Below are 13376 nucleotides of genomic sequence, written 5' to 3'. Positions count from 1 at the left end.
ATTCATGGCTTCTATATTTCATCCAGCACAGCATGCCACACTTACACTTGCTCAGAGTCACTTTAAGCACAGCTGGTTTACTCTTGCAGAATTTGAAAGCAATAAAGCAGAAAAAATGCATCTTTCCTGCTCCTCAGATGGGATTTCACAGTCTGCCTGCCTGTTCAATAGAAGTGACATTAATTCCTCAGGTTGGCTTCCTCCTCACTTCCCTAAGATTTATTCGAATCACTTCTGTTTCCTTAATCCCCAAACAGAGGTATAGCGCTCCCATATTCACTAAAATGGTCATTTATGTTGTTTATTTAAAAGCTTGAAGTATTGTAAAAATTACGTCTATTTCTTAGAAAGAGTGCCTGCAGCACCTTAATAAGCAATTATGATTCATCACCAATATAATGGGCTGGGAACACGATTTCAGCTTGGACAGGTACCTGCATCATCAGAGGTTGCCAAAAAACAACTCTGGAGAAACAAAGGGCACAGGGTTCTTTAAAATATCTTTGTAGCCACCACTTCCCCTCTCCTACCCTTTGCTTAATGTCAAGGAAACCCAGCACTTCACTGTTATTGCTGCTGTTTCTTATGAAACCTGTAATAAAAAACAAGGGTTCTTTTTTCTTCATCTTCCTTTTCTAAATTCAACAAAATTCTCTGAGGTATAAATAACCAAGACCTGTGTATGGTGGAAGCTTCACTGCTTCGTGCCCTCCATATGGCCTTAATTGGATCCACACATAGTGATGCTTCACAGTTTTCATGGCTGTTATTTCCTTTAGGAAGACTGTGGGATAAGCAAACTTACTCTCATTTATCAGTATAGAAATATTTTCATCTCAATTAAACCCACATGCTAGAAAGGAACATGAGTGCAAATGTTTTGTGACATGGCTGGAGTTGTCTGCAGTATTTTTGCTCTGACCTTTGACTGCTCTGTTCTGTTGTCTCAGGGAGAAGGTAATACAAAATCACTAAACATTGGAGCATGGACAAAGACAATGAACAAAGTGACAGGAAATAAGGAAATTCCCTAGCAAGTACAAACTGGCGCTGTGAGCACTTGCAAAGTCAATATACATGAAGCTTCACATTTAAGAAAGAAAATGTTCTTTGATGGGTGAACAACTTTGTGATCTATATTCAGTTGGAAGGTGTGAAAGGGAAGGAATTGCTCCCTATAAATCAGGATTTGCTGAGCAGTTGAACTAGCTGCTGTTGCCCAAAGTTGAGGAGTGCACAGGGATTTACAGATCATTGTTCGCAGTCTCTTCATATGTGATCTCTGCAAACTAACAAAGCAGAGGGGATGGACAGTGTGATAGCAGGAGAAATTTAGTATTGACAAGAGCTTGGCAACACGCTTGGCAAAGCATCACTCGAACCACCTGAATTAATTGCAACCACTCAGAAAAAGAACCTGGCTGACCCTGTTTGGCGGAGAATAAAATACCCAGTAGCAGAGAGGGAGGCAAACAAAACCACGATACAGAAGGGGGAAAATGTACTGCACTTCATTTAATAAGGCTGTTTCATAATCACTAAAAAGATGTCTGAGCATATTGTTGCTTGATTTAAAAGGAAAGAACCTCTGCACATTCATCTGACATTTATTACTGGCAGTATATACTCTTGATTATTTAATACACTGCTTGACAGACTGTAATTTAGTCAAGAGAGCTTCACTAACCAGGGGAAGAATACACTAGCACAACAAATTATTTATTATTGCTGTTTCAGAGGAAAATAATTATATCATGGCTAATACAACTGTTGCTTGTTCTCTTGACCAAGTTGCCTTTCTCCTTCACTGAGGAAAACAATAAGCACAGCCATTTATTTCTTTGGACCCACTTCTAGTGTATGGAAACAAAAAACTGTTGCATTGTTTAAAAGAAACAAACTACCATTTTAAAGTGAACCAGACTTAAATTTTAGATACTTACATTTGTGGTTAATTAATTATATCCAGCATATATACATATGGCAAATAAGTATATGTGGCGGTTGGTGAGCCGACAAAACAAGGGACAAAGAGAGTCCACTGGTGGGACAGTGCCTAGTACTGAAAGATCCTCCCCAGGTTACGGTGAACAGAAGAAGCTTCCCCCAGGATGCTTTGCTCTGCTATGTTAATGTTCCCCAGTTCTGCTTGCCTGGTTGGCCCGTTGGCCTCCCTGCCCCTTGTTACCTTATATGTTCCTGCCCTAGAAGGTTTTCCACTCCAGATTCCCCCCACTGGCCCTTGCCCCATCGCCACTCCCCCAGAGTTTCCCTGTTGGTTCCCTTATCCTAGTCCCACCTGTGTACTGCCCCTGTGCCCTCAGATCATTGGTCCCTGATGCTTGATCTGCTCCCGTATTAAAGCTGGACCCTCCATTGTTCTTTGTCCCTGGAACCCTTCACAGTGTGGCTGCAATAAACCTCCTCCCGTGGAACCCCATATGAAGATCCTTCCCGGCTCTTTGTCATCGATCTGTTTACTGGAACTATCCATGCATGTGTGCGTGTATGCACGTGTGTGTGGGTGGTGGTCCTGCTGAGCGGCTTTGCTAAGGAGACGCTTTTAGGAAGGTCGCAACACCTCCCGCTCTGGCATTGACAAGCTGCGCAGTCCGCGACAAGTATATTTCTCGTCTGTGTTTTATCAAGCATGAAAAAAAAAGCACTTCTAGACTATCCTTTCCTTTATGGTGGAGCTTGTTCCCTCTCAGACCAGTTTTTTTGCTGCTGACAATTTCAGGACTTTACATCTCTTGCATTACACTGCTGCCTCAGTCCCCTGTGGCAAAAGCTCATCTGAAATGTCAGGGTGCAAGTATGCAACTCTTCATATTTGTTATATTTATCATCATGGTGATTCCCAATTACTTTAGGTGTGCTAATATACTGGAAAAGTTGAAATGTGGATAGCGCTCTTAATTTCATACAGATGGCTTAATGTGGGAGACAAGAAAATCTCATAGAATATGTAGAAGGCCTTTGCTCATGTTGTTCACTTTTGCTCTGTGACAATTCACGAAAAGCATTTTGGGAAACGTACAGCTGGCATGAAGACAAAAACAAGTCATGTAAGCTTTGCGTGGACAACACTTGATCAGAGTGCTGGTTGGTCAGAGGAATACGAGGACAGCAATGCAGGAAGTGGCATGCAGCCAGTTGTGTGTTTGTTTAGTTAACAAAGAATGCTAACAAGTATAATTTTAGACAGAGTATTTTTCGCACAGTATAAAATCCTAGCATAGTCATACAATATATAAGGCCTTGCATGATGGTAATAAACTTGATTCTCTTCAGAAGCAAGAGGGCCCATGTCTTCATTCGCAACAGCTTAAAATTAGTTTAGGGTGCTGGGGTTGTCCTTTTATTAGTATTTATTGGTGGCAGTACCATCTGTCCACACTGCAACTCTTTGCTGGGAAGAATAGCAGAGAGCTGGTTTGATTTATGGTTGTGCAAGAACACTTGCATTCTTTTTTTTTCTTTCAAACTGGGTTAGTTTTTGTGCAGTTCTATTGGAATCAGCATACTAATGCAGTGTAAGTGATGTGATTTACACTGCGCATTTAAATTCAATACTTTTGAATCCTCATGCATGTGATACATTGCAGTATAATGAAACCAAGACGTACCTGCTTAGCTGTATGAAATTGCCTAGTTGTTTCCTTCCCTTCTTTGTGAAAAAATCTCACTAAGAGCAGTCCTCCATTGTGAACATCTTGGAAGGATGTGCTGGGGGTCCTGATGCAAACCACACACATCTGGGGGTGCTGCTGAGGTGGAGATGGGTGCTGGGAATGGTCCTGTATCTCTGAGTTCAATAGGAGGCTGGAGCTGATGTCTGCTACAGCCTTGGCAAACTTTGGCATAGAGGTGGGTAGGAAGCTTAGTTTGCTTAAAGCAGCATTGCTGGGCTGGAAGTCAGGGAAGTGGGTGGGCATAGTAGACTCAAATAGTTTGTGGCATCACTGAGGATCTGAGGAACCCACTCTCCGAATGGGGAGGGAATACACTATGTCCTGGATGAAAGGGCAAACATGCCCTTGAAAACACAGACTTATAGGTAAACAAAGACAGGTTTTCCCAGCAGGAAGATGTCAAGAGAACAGATTTGGCGACACCAGTGCTACTTGAGGAGGGAGGTCTGCCCAGTGAGGATTTCCACAGTGCTTACTGGCAGCTCTATGAACAGTAAGACACTATAAAGCTCTTAGATTTCCAAATGCTTCTTTCTTAAGCCAGTTCAGCCTTGAAATTGCTAAGACCATGCCAGCATTGAGCTACAAACCCATAAATAAGCTTATTTTATTACTAGTCTTATGGTTAATAATTGCTGCAGTTTGGGCTAAGCAGTAGTAAGCCCCACTAAAAAGTTCTGCCTAGGCTTATGTTGAGTTTCTGCCAGTTCCCTGTACAGATACTAATGAATCGGTGATAAACGTGGTTCACTCTTTGTAAAATTTTAAAAACGTTTAGTAAAAGGGGACAATTAGGAGACAATAGCAAAAAGGGTACTACTGCCGGGTGCTTTGGCAGAGAGCCAAAGGAACCCTTATACATCCAAAAGATCATCTTTAAAAGTACATATCTTATTGCATATTCATCACAATCATGCATGATTCATAAATTTTTGGAGTTTCTGTGTATCATCCCATCAGCCTTATCTTCCTCCTTGGCTCCATTATGTCTCTGCTCCCTCCATAAATTATTCTCTCTTTGGTTTCTGATTTTTCTTCTTCTCTGATAAGGTACTCCAGGAATGTGAAGACTTTCTCTGGCTATCTTTTCTAAATTGACTACATAAACAATAGACATTCTATATCATGTATTACATTACAGAACCTAGGTAAAGTTTTTCTAACATTATGTAACATGCGAAAAGCCAACATCACAATACCTTCATAACAATACCTCACTTTTCCTTTTTATACAGATCATTTGGCTTGAGCAGTATTCCTTGTTTTCTAGCCTTTATTATTTGCTCATTTCTTTCACAAATAAATCTTGCTTCTTCAAAAGGGTCTTTGATATCATTTTGCTTCTTCAACATCATGATCTTTTGTGCTGTTCCAGATGTAGCCAATTTTGGTTCCACAGGCATGGGTACTGTTTGCATGCCTTGGACTACGGTAGATATTAATCGAATGAAAGAGGGGACCAAGCAAGGGAGAAATATCAAGCCTGCGGTGGCACATAAAAGGAAGAAGCCTAGCTTCTTCCCCCATTCTATTCCCAATACATTATCCCACCAGCTAAGTTTTAGCGCGGATTCCCACTTTTGGACCGGTACATGGGCTACTTTTCTGATATTTTTGGCTATATCTAGGATGGTATCCCCATGGTCACCTATCTTCAAACAACAATCTGATGTATTAAATTTTCCATAAACACCTCCTTCTTCAGACAATAGATAGTCTAAAGCCAACCTATTTTCATACACTGCAGCTCCTGTTTGACTTTGTTGGCTAGCTAGTAATTCCAATGCCAGGCCAGTTTGGTTCGTTATTATTTCTACAACTGCTTGGAGTCTTATAATCCGATTCAGCATGCAAATTGGGGTTCGATACCCCCAACTCCCATCTTGTGCCCAGGGGGCTGGCCCATATGTTTCAATTATGCACTCAGCGGGCCATTCCTCGTCTCCCCGTTTTTGAGATCCTCCAATCAATTCTCTTTTATTTCTTTTTAGATCCTCATGCACTGGTATTCTTAATTGATCTCCATCTGGCTCTGGTAAAAGAAAGAATCCTGGGTGTATGATTCCCAGGGTACAACTCCCTTTCCACCGAGAGGGCAGCTTTGCATATGCCCTTTTTCCATATATCCAAAATAGGCCATCTGGTGCCCTCCAGTAATCAAATTTTTGTTGATTTATATTTTCCCAAAATTTTGATATATCTAGGATCCCAAAATACGGGGTTTTGTTTGTATCATTGCATTGAAAGAACTTGATCTTATTACTGTACTTACAATTCTCTTCCTTTGTTTTTTTCTGAGTCCAATACAGAGCTGGTTTCTCAGGGACCCACCATGTAAAAGTTCCATTACTGACTTTATATCTCTTACATGGAGTATTTCCTACTTCATTAAGGAAATTGTTCCTGGTACACCAGAGACACTCCTCTCCTATCATTGTTGAACTCAGTACCCACCCTTCTGGTGTGTTTTCTCCCCTTATCCTTGGCCGATTCCATTTAAGGAGTTTTATTGGGCTTACGCTACTGCCTTTCCATGGCCATTCCTCTGTCATCAGAGGCCCTTCACAGACCCAACAGTTGGTTACATTAAGCTCTTTACCTATCCTTTTCCCTAATTCCACAAACAGTTTTTTCCTAAATTTTGAGATATCATTTTCATTTTCTAATATCTGAGTTTCACATACATGTCTTGAATTGGGGTTGATATAGAGTTAGATTGCTGTGCTAGCTTTGCCTTCTTGTTTACCAGTTGTTCTTTAACTAAGCTTGAGACTTTACTCCCAACAATATATGTGAAACAAACCCATCTTTCCCCTTTTGGACATTAACTTCCCAACCTGCTACCACTTGTTCCTAAATTTTCTACAATCCAGTATTTTTTCCCATTTTGTATACAGTTCCCTAATTTGGATGGGTTATAACAGTGACTGTTGACATGGGTATGCGCGATGAAAAAGGCACCTTGGAGTTTTTCCACATACAGCTTTCGGTAGCACCTATGGCATGGCTTTGTCAGTATCCCCAGAGGGAAGAGACAAAAAAGGAGTGACAGATAAAGGAATAACAGAGGTCCGATATGGCTTATACCTCCACCTCCCATGCTGTCTTGGTTTGAAAGACACGTGTCTGCTAAGGAAGGCAGGAGCCTCCATTGGAATGGCAGATGCAACCCCCCTCCCCTCTGAGTTATTATAATTTTGAAATCACGGGGCTTTCAGGCAAAGATATGGGAAATAGAAATAACAGTTCTTTACTATTATGTATCTATATGTGTATAACAAGTCAAGCAAACAACAATAACTATGGCAGTAACAGCAAACAATCACAAACCCAGTCCCAGCCTTCTCGGCTGTCTTGCCCTTTACCCTTGGGTGCAGTTCTGGTCGCAGCCGGCAGGGGCGCTGGCGGCTCCCGGTGAGCAGGGCAGGTGCGATGGTTTCCCCGTGGCTGCAGGGGGCGCTCCGGAGCGAGCTTGGGGAGCACGCGGCACTGGTGGCCAGGGTTCCTGGGGAGGGATGGGACAAAGGCTTCACAAACCCCTGGGCAGCTGATCCTGGTGTCCGGCCTGACCCTCAGGAACAGCAGGCTGGAACAGCAGGGACGAGCACAAATCCCGGGTGGCAGATGAGATGTATCCAAACTCAGGAGCTGCGGTGGGAACCCACCAGAGGTCTCGGCAGGCAGGGTGCGGCAGGGCTACAGAGTAGCGAAGGCTCAAAGCAACGGCGGGGGTGGGATGGCCGCAGCCCAGCTCCCAGTGGGGCAGGGAAGGCAGGCTTGGGATCCTGGGGTTTCTCCGGTAGAAGGAAGGCAGCCGAAGAAGCAGCCTCTCTCTCTGTCCAAATGCCGGGAACTGACTGCCCAGAGACCCAGGTGAAAGAGATGCACCCCTCCCTCTATGGCCAAGTCCTTTGTTTTCCTTAAGCACCCAGAAATTAGTCCCCCTGGCAACATGTATGGGGAAAATTCCTTTAAGAGAAAAAAAAAAACAACAGGAGGAGAACTAAAACCCCAACACATGCCTATGGGCTTGCTACCCACAGCAGGGGTATATGATCTTCTTGGTGGCAAGTACAGTGGTCAATTCGGTCTTGCCCTCTATTTCCTCATCACTTCCTTTTCGCTAATTTCCAGGCAAATTGCTTTTGACACTTCTTAATTGTAGCTTCCCACCGTTCCTCAGGTGTCTCCCATTCCACAGGCACTAGTAATTCCCATCCACAAAGCAAGGTTACTATTTCAGCTGTTCTTTGCTCTACCTGGATGCGGAATAGATTTGGCATTCGACACTTCATGCAATGAGAGTGTAGTTTTAGTGAACTACAATACCAATATTTTTTGCAGTCTAGACATTTACATTTAACCCAGCTAGCATGTCCAATATTGGGATGAATCAGACAGGGTATATGGTATGGCACTGTTGGAAGTGACAATTCCTCCTCTTTTTTAAGTAAGTCACAGGTTAAGGCCAGAATATGAGGACTCTGAGACCGAAATAGTCCTGATCCTCCTGTTTGGAGTGGAAGTATTCCTCCCCAAGGGGGGTATCGGAGGTGTCTCAGGACTTGTCCAGGCAATACTTGAAACCACTGATATAAGCTTGGCCTTATTTCCCAGTCAGGTGTGATTCTTGGTGTATTCCTTGGATCTTCCCAGTGCATTACCACCCAGTTCCCGCTTAAGAGTCAACTTGGTATCACCAGGCTTAGATGTTATAGTCCACTCCTTAGGTTCTTGTACGGGTCCTTTGATTCTGCTGGCGTGGATCCACCCTCGCTCCTTGGTCCAGATCGCTGCCTCAGTTGACAGTAGCACCTGAAAAGGATCTTCCCATTGTGGAGTTAAAGACTGTGCTTTCCATATTTTTACTAGTACCCACTCCCCTGGATGGTTATTATTGATTTTAAAGTCTAAAGGTGTGGTTTGAGGGATTATCCCTTTCAAGCACAAATCTTCAAGGGTCCTTGCAATTGTGTTGACATATCCTTTAACACTCATTTCCCCTACTTTATAGGTAGCAGTTTCATGTTGGGTTGTCAGAAAGGGTAACCCAAACATCATTTCGTAAGGTGACACTCCCAGGTCTGACCTGGGTTGTGTCTGAACCCTCAATAAAGCCAGAGGTAGGCATTTTACCCTTGACATTTCAGTTTCAGTTATTAATTTAGTTAAGATTCTCTTTAAAGTTTGGTTCATCCTCTCTATCTGTCCTGAACTCTGTGGGTGCCATGGGGTATGTAGTTCCCACTTTATTCCCAAGGCTTGAGTTAGTTACTGCAGAACTTTTGATGTAAAGTGTGTCCCTCTATCTGAGTCTATCCTATTAATCATTCCATAGCTGGGAATAATTTGTTCTAAGAGGGTTTTGCATACTACATTGGCTGTGGCTCTGACAGTGGGACCAGCTTCCACCCAATGGGTAAGATGGTCTGTTATTACTAACAAGAATTTCTACCTCTGCACTTGGGGGAGTTCAGTAAAGTCCACTTGGATACTTTGAAATGGTCAGAGAGCTAACTCACGACCTCCTTGAAGTTGTTTTTCTCATCACCTTTTTATTTACTTTTTGGAAAACCATACATCTTTCTGTTATTTGTTTAGCCAACCCATAAATTCCCATGCACCCATAATTCCTTAGAAAGTGGTCACACAAAGCCTTGGTACCCCAATGAATTTTTTGATGCATGTCTTCTAATATTTTTCTGGTGAGTGATTTATTAAGTAACTGTCTTCCGTCAGTGTCAGAGACTGAAATATTATATTTTATGACTTAAACATTTTCTTAAAGGACTTTTAAAACTGTATTACAAAAGCTGAAGAGAAGACTACCACACCCTGAATGGGGCCCTGAGGCCTGAAACTGCTTGCTGATGAAGATAAGATAAAGTAACAATTCAGGGTTGGGGACATTCACTGAGCACAGGCTTAACGTCTCCAAGATGAGGACCACAGCCCCAGGGCTATCAGCTGCCAGGCTCAAACAGATCCTTGCACCAAGGGGTGGAGGGAGGAGAGGCTCTGGGTATCTTGAAAAAGCCTCTGGTCAGAGGTGCAGTGACTGCCCATCCTCCACTCTGCAGAGGAGCCCAGCTGAGGGGTCCTCACCGAGGGGGGGAAGCTTATCCACAGCAGAAGGGGGTGAGATGGCCCATTACAGGGGCCCCCCTCAAAGGGGTCCCCAGACCCTGCACCAGAGCACCAGAGATGATGCAACAGACCCTCAGTGTTGCAAGGGACAGTGTCAAGCTAGCCCCTGCAAGAGAGGCACGTGGGCGTTCCTTCCTGGCTTGAAGTGTATATTAATCCATGGAATTCTGCACTCTTTGGCGTGTGGTGGCGTGTGGTGGCATGTGGTGGCGTGTGGTGGTGTGTGGTGGCGTGTGGCGGTGTGTGGTGTGGCAGCATGTAGTGGCGTGGCCACGGTGGTGACAGGGGACCCTCACCACCAGCAGACCAGATGGAGGGGAGCAACGAGACGTCGTTGGGACCCTCAGATGGGTGATATGCTTCCACCTAACCCCTGTCACCTCTCCCTATTACCCCACCCCCCCCACCACTTCTTTTTTCCATTTCTTTCTCTCTTTCTTTTCTCTTCCCTTATCTTTGCCTCTTATACTATTAAATAAAATAAATCCATTTTTTGGCAACAACATCTAACCTTGTTTGGTTTTAATCTCATTTCTTGGGATGTTTTGAACCTTCTAAGTTCTATCCGGTTTATGCTCAGACACTTAGTTTGCTTTGCTTTCCTGGGTCTAAACCAGATTGTGACAGTCAGGAAGTTTTCAGTTTCCACATTCGTCTGGCTTTCCCCCTATCTTACTTAATTCTTTTTCCTCTGTTTCACTATATTTTGGAGCCTCCAATTTTTTATTCTTTGAGGTCAAAATTAGCATAGCCCTTTTTATCCCGTTTTCTGCAGCATCCTTAGCTTCTTGATCTGCCAAATTATTTCCTCTTATTTCTGAGGTCATTCCTTTTTGGTGTCCTTTAATATGTACTACTGCTATCTCCTCAGGTAATTTTAATGCCTCTAAAACTTCTAAAATAAGTTATTTTATATATCATGTATGAATCCCTTTCCCTTTGAATTAAGTAATCCCCTTTCTTCCCAAAGTTTTCCAAAGGTATGTACTACTGCAAAAGCATACCTTGAATCAATATATATAGTTCCCTTCTTGTGTGCTAAATATTCCAGTGCCCTTTTTAGGGCATATAATTCCCAAGTCTGAGCTGACCAGTTTGAGGGTAATTTTCCTTTTTGAATGGTTTGCGTAGCTCCCCCATCAACTAAAGCATACCCTGACATTATTTTTCCTTGTACACATCTGGAAGAACCATCTACATATATTATTTCTCCTTCTGAAAGGGCTTGTTCCTCAAGATCTTCTCGAACTTTTGTTTGGTATTGGATAATTTCTAAGCAGTTATGTGTCAGGTTATCTTTTGGCTTTCCATATAAAAATTGAGCTGGATTCAGACTCTTGCTCACTTCTAGTGTCAAATCATCACTATCTATCAGAATTGCTTCATATTTTAGCATCCTAGAGTCTGTTAACCATTTTTCAGCTTTCTGGTTTAGCACATTTTGAACTGCATGAGGTGTGTGCACTATCAGCTTGCTCCCAAAAGTAAGTTTACTACTTTCTTCTACCAAGATTGCAGTAGCTGCTATAGCTTGAATACATATTGGCCAGCCACGGCTTCCTGGATCTAACATCTTTGACAAGTAAGCTATTGGTCTCTTCACTCTTCCCCACTCCTGAACCAGAACTCCATGAGCTACTCCACTTTCCACATTCACATACAGATGACAGGGTTTTTCTAATGAGGGTAAGCTTAAAGCTGGTACTGAGGTGAGCTTTAATTTAAATTTCTCCAATTTACCATTATCTTCTTTGGTCCATTTTATATCATCTCCTTCTGTCAACTTTTCATACAGAAATTTTACAGCTTGTGTATATCCTTCGATCCATAGTCTACAATATCCCAATAATCCAAGTAGTTTTCTAATTTCTCTCTTTGAAGAGGGAGGGGGAAGGGATAGAATCCCTTTGATTCTCTAGGGGTTTAATTTTTGACTACCCTTGCTTATTAAGTGTCCAAGATATTTTACTTCTGATTCTACAAATTGCAGTTTCCCTTTTGATACTCTTAATCCCTTTTCTCCAAGAAAATTCAGCAGTTTTATCGTTGCTTCTCTGACTTCAGCTTCCCCAGATAATAAGAGGTCATCCATATACTGGATGATTTGTATTCCTGGTGGAGTAGGGAAGGTTTTTGTTTCTAAGACTTGTCCAAATAGCTTTGGAGATTCTGGAAATCCCTGTGGTAATCTTGTCCATCTTAGTTGCTGCTTTCTCCTGGAATTTGGATCCTCCCATTCAAAGGCAAAAGTATCTCAGCTTTCTTTAGCCAGTGGGCAGGTCCAGAAGGCATCTTTTAAATCCACTACACTAAACCACTGATGCTGGGGTGGGGCTTTACTCGGGAGAGTATAGGGATTGGGTACCACAGGATAACGAGCCTGAGTCCTCTTATTAACTTCCTGTAAGTCTTGCACTAATCTGTAAGTCCCATCAGGCTTTTTTACTGGTAGAATAGGGATGTTATGAGGAGACATACAAGGTTCTAATGTCCCATCCTTTATTAGTCCTTCTATTACTGGTTTCAAGCCTTCTCGTCCTTCTAAGGGTATAGGGTACTGACGTACACATATGGGACATTCTTCTTTCTCAGTCATGACCCTTATGGGGTCAATGTCCAGTCCTCCCCTATTCCCTTCCCCAGCCCAAATTTCCTTGTTAATTTTCTTTTCATCTTCTTGACCAAGTTTTAAAACTTCAGCTGTCATTTTCCCCTCTTCTGGTATAACTCTTATTCCCAACTCCACCTGCAAATCCCTCCCTAATAAATTGCTACCTGCCCTAGGGACTAATAAAACATCCCCCATCCAAATTCTAGTTTCCCCTTCGATTACCACATCTTTTATGACAGGGACTGTAAAACTTTCTCCTTTTGCCCCTGTTACTTTTACAATATCTTTACTTATACTACAACCTTTTGGAGTATTCACTAGGCAGGTTCTTTCGGCCCCTGTATCAACCACAAATTCTAACTCCTCCTCCTGGGGACCGACTTTTAAAGTTATCACAGGTTCTAGATGGTATTTGTCCCCCAGAAAATAGAGCTGGTGACATCCCTATTCCTTGTCTGGGCCTATTTCTTGGAAGATTTTCATGTCCTTCCTTAAGTGAGGTCATTCTCTTCTAAAATGCCCTTCTTCTCCACAGTAATAGCAAGCAGTTTTAGAGTGCTCCTGGGTTTTTGTTTGTACTGGGGTCTTGTTTTTTTCCCTTTTCCCCTTTTCTAAAGCCCGAATTTCTAGGAGTGGTATCTGGAGACTTCAGATTCCTTTGAAAGTTACTTTCTCTCATAGTGGCTACCATAACTTTTGCTTCTACTTTGGCTTTTTCTTAATTTCTCCTGACATAAACTTTTTGAGCTTCTTTTAATAAATCATTTAATGATCTTTCATGCCAGTCCTCCAATTTTTCTAGTTTCTTCCTAATATCTGGCCAAGCATGAGTGACAAAATTGACTCTTAGTAGAGCCTGCCCAGCTACTGTCTCAGGATCTATCCCAGAAAATTGTTTCATATTTCTCCTAAGTCTCTCTAAC

This window comes from Coloeus monedula (genome assembly GCF_965178545.1).
Source record: "Coloeus monedula genome assembly, chromosome: 2".
Taxonomy (NCBI): Eukaryota; Metazoa; Chordata; class Aves; order Passeriformes; family Corvidae; genus Coloeus; species Coloeus monedula.
The sequence above is the reverse complement of the archived record's forward strand: the minus strand, read 5'-3'. Positions refer to the sequence as shown.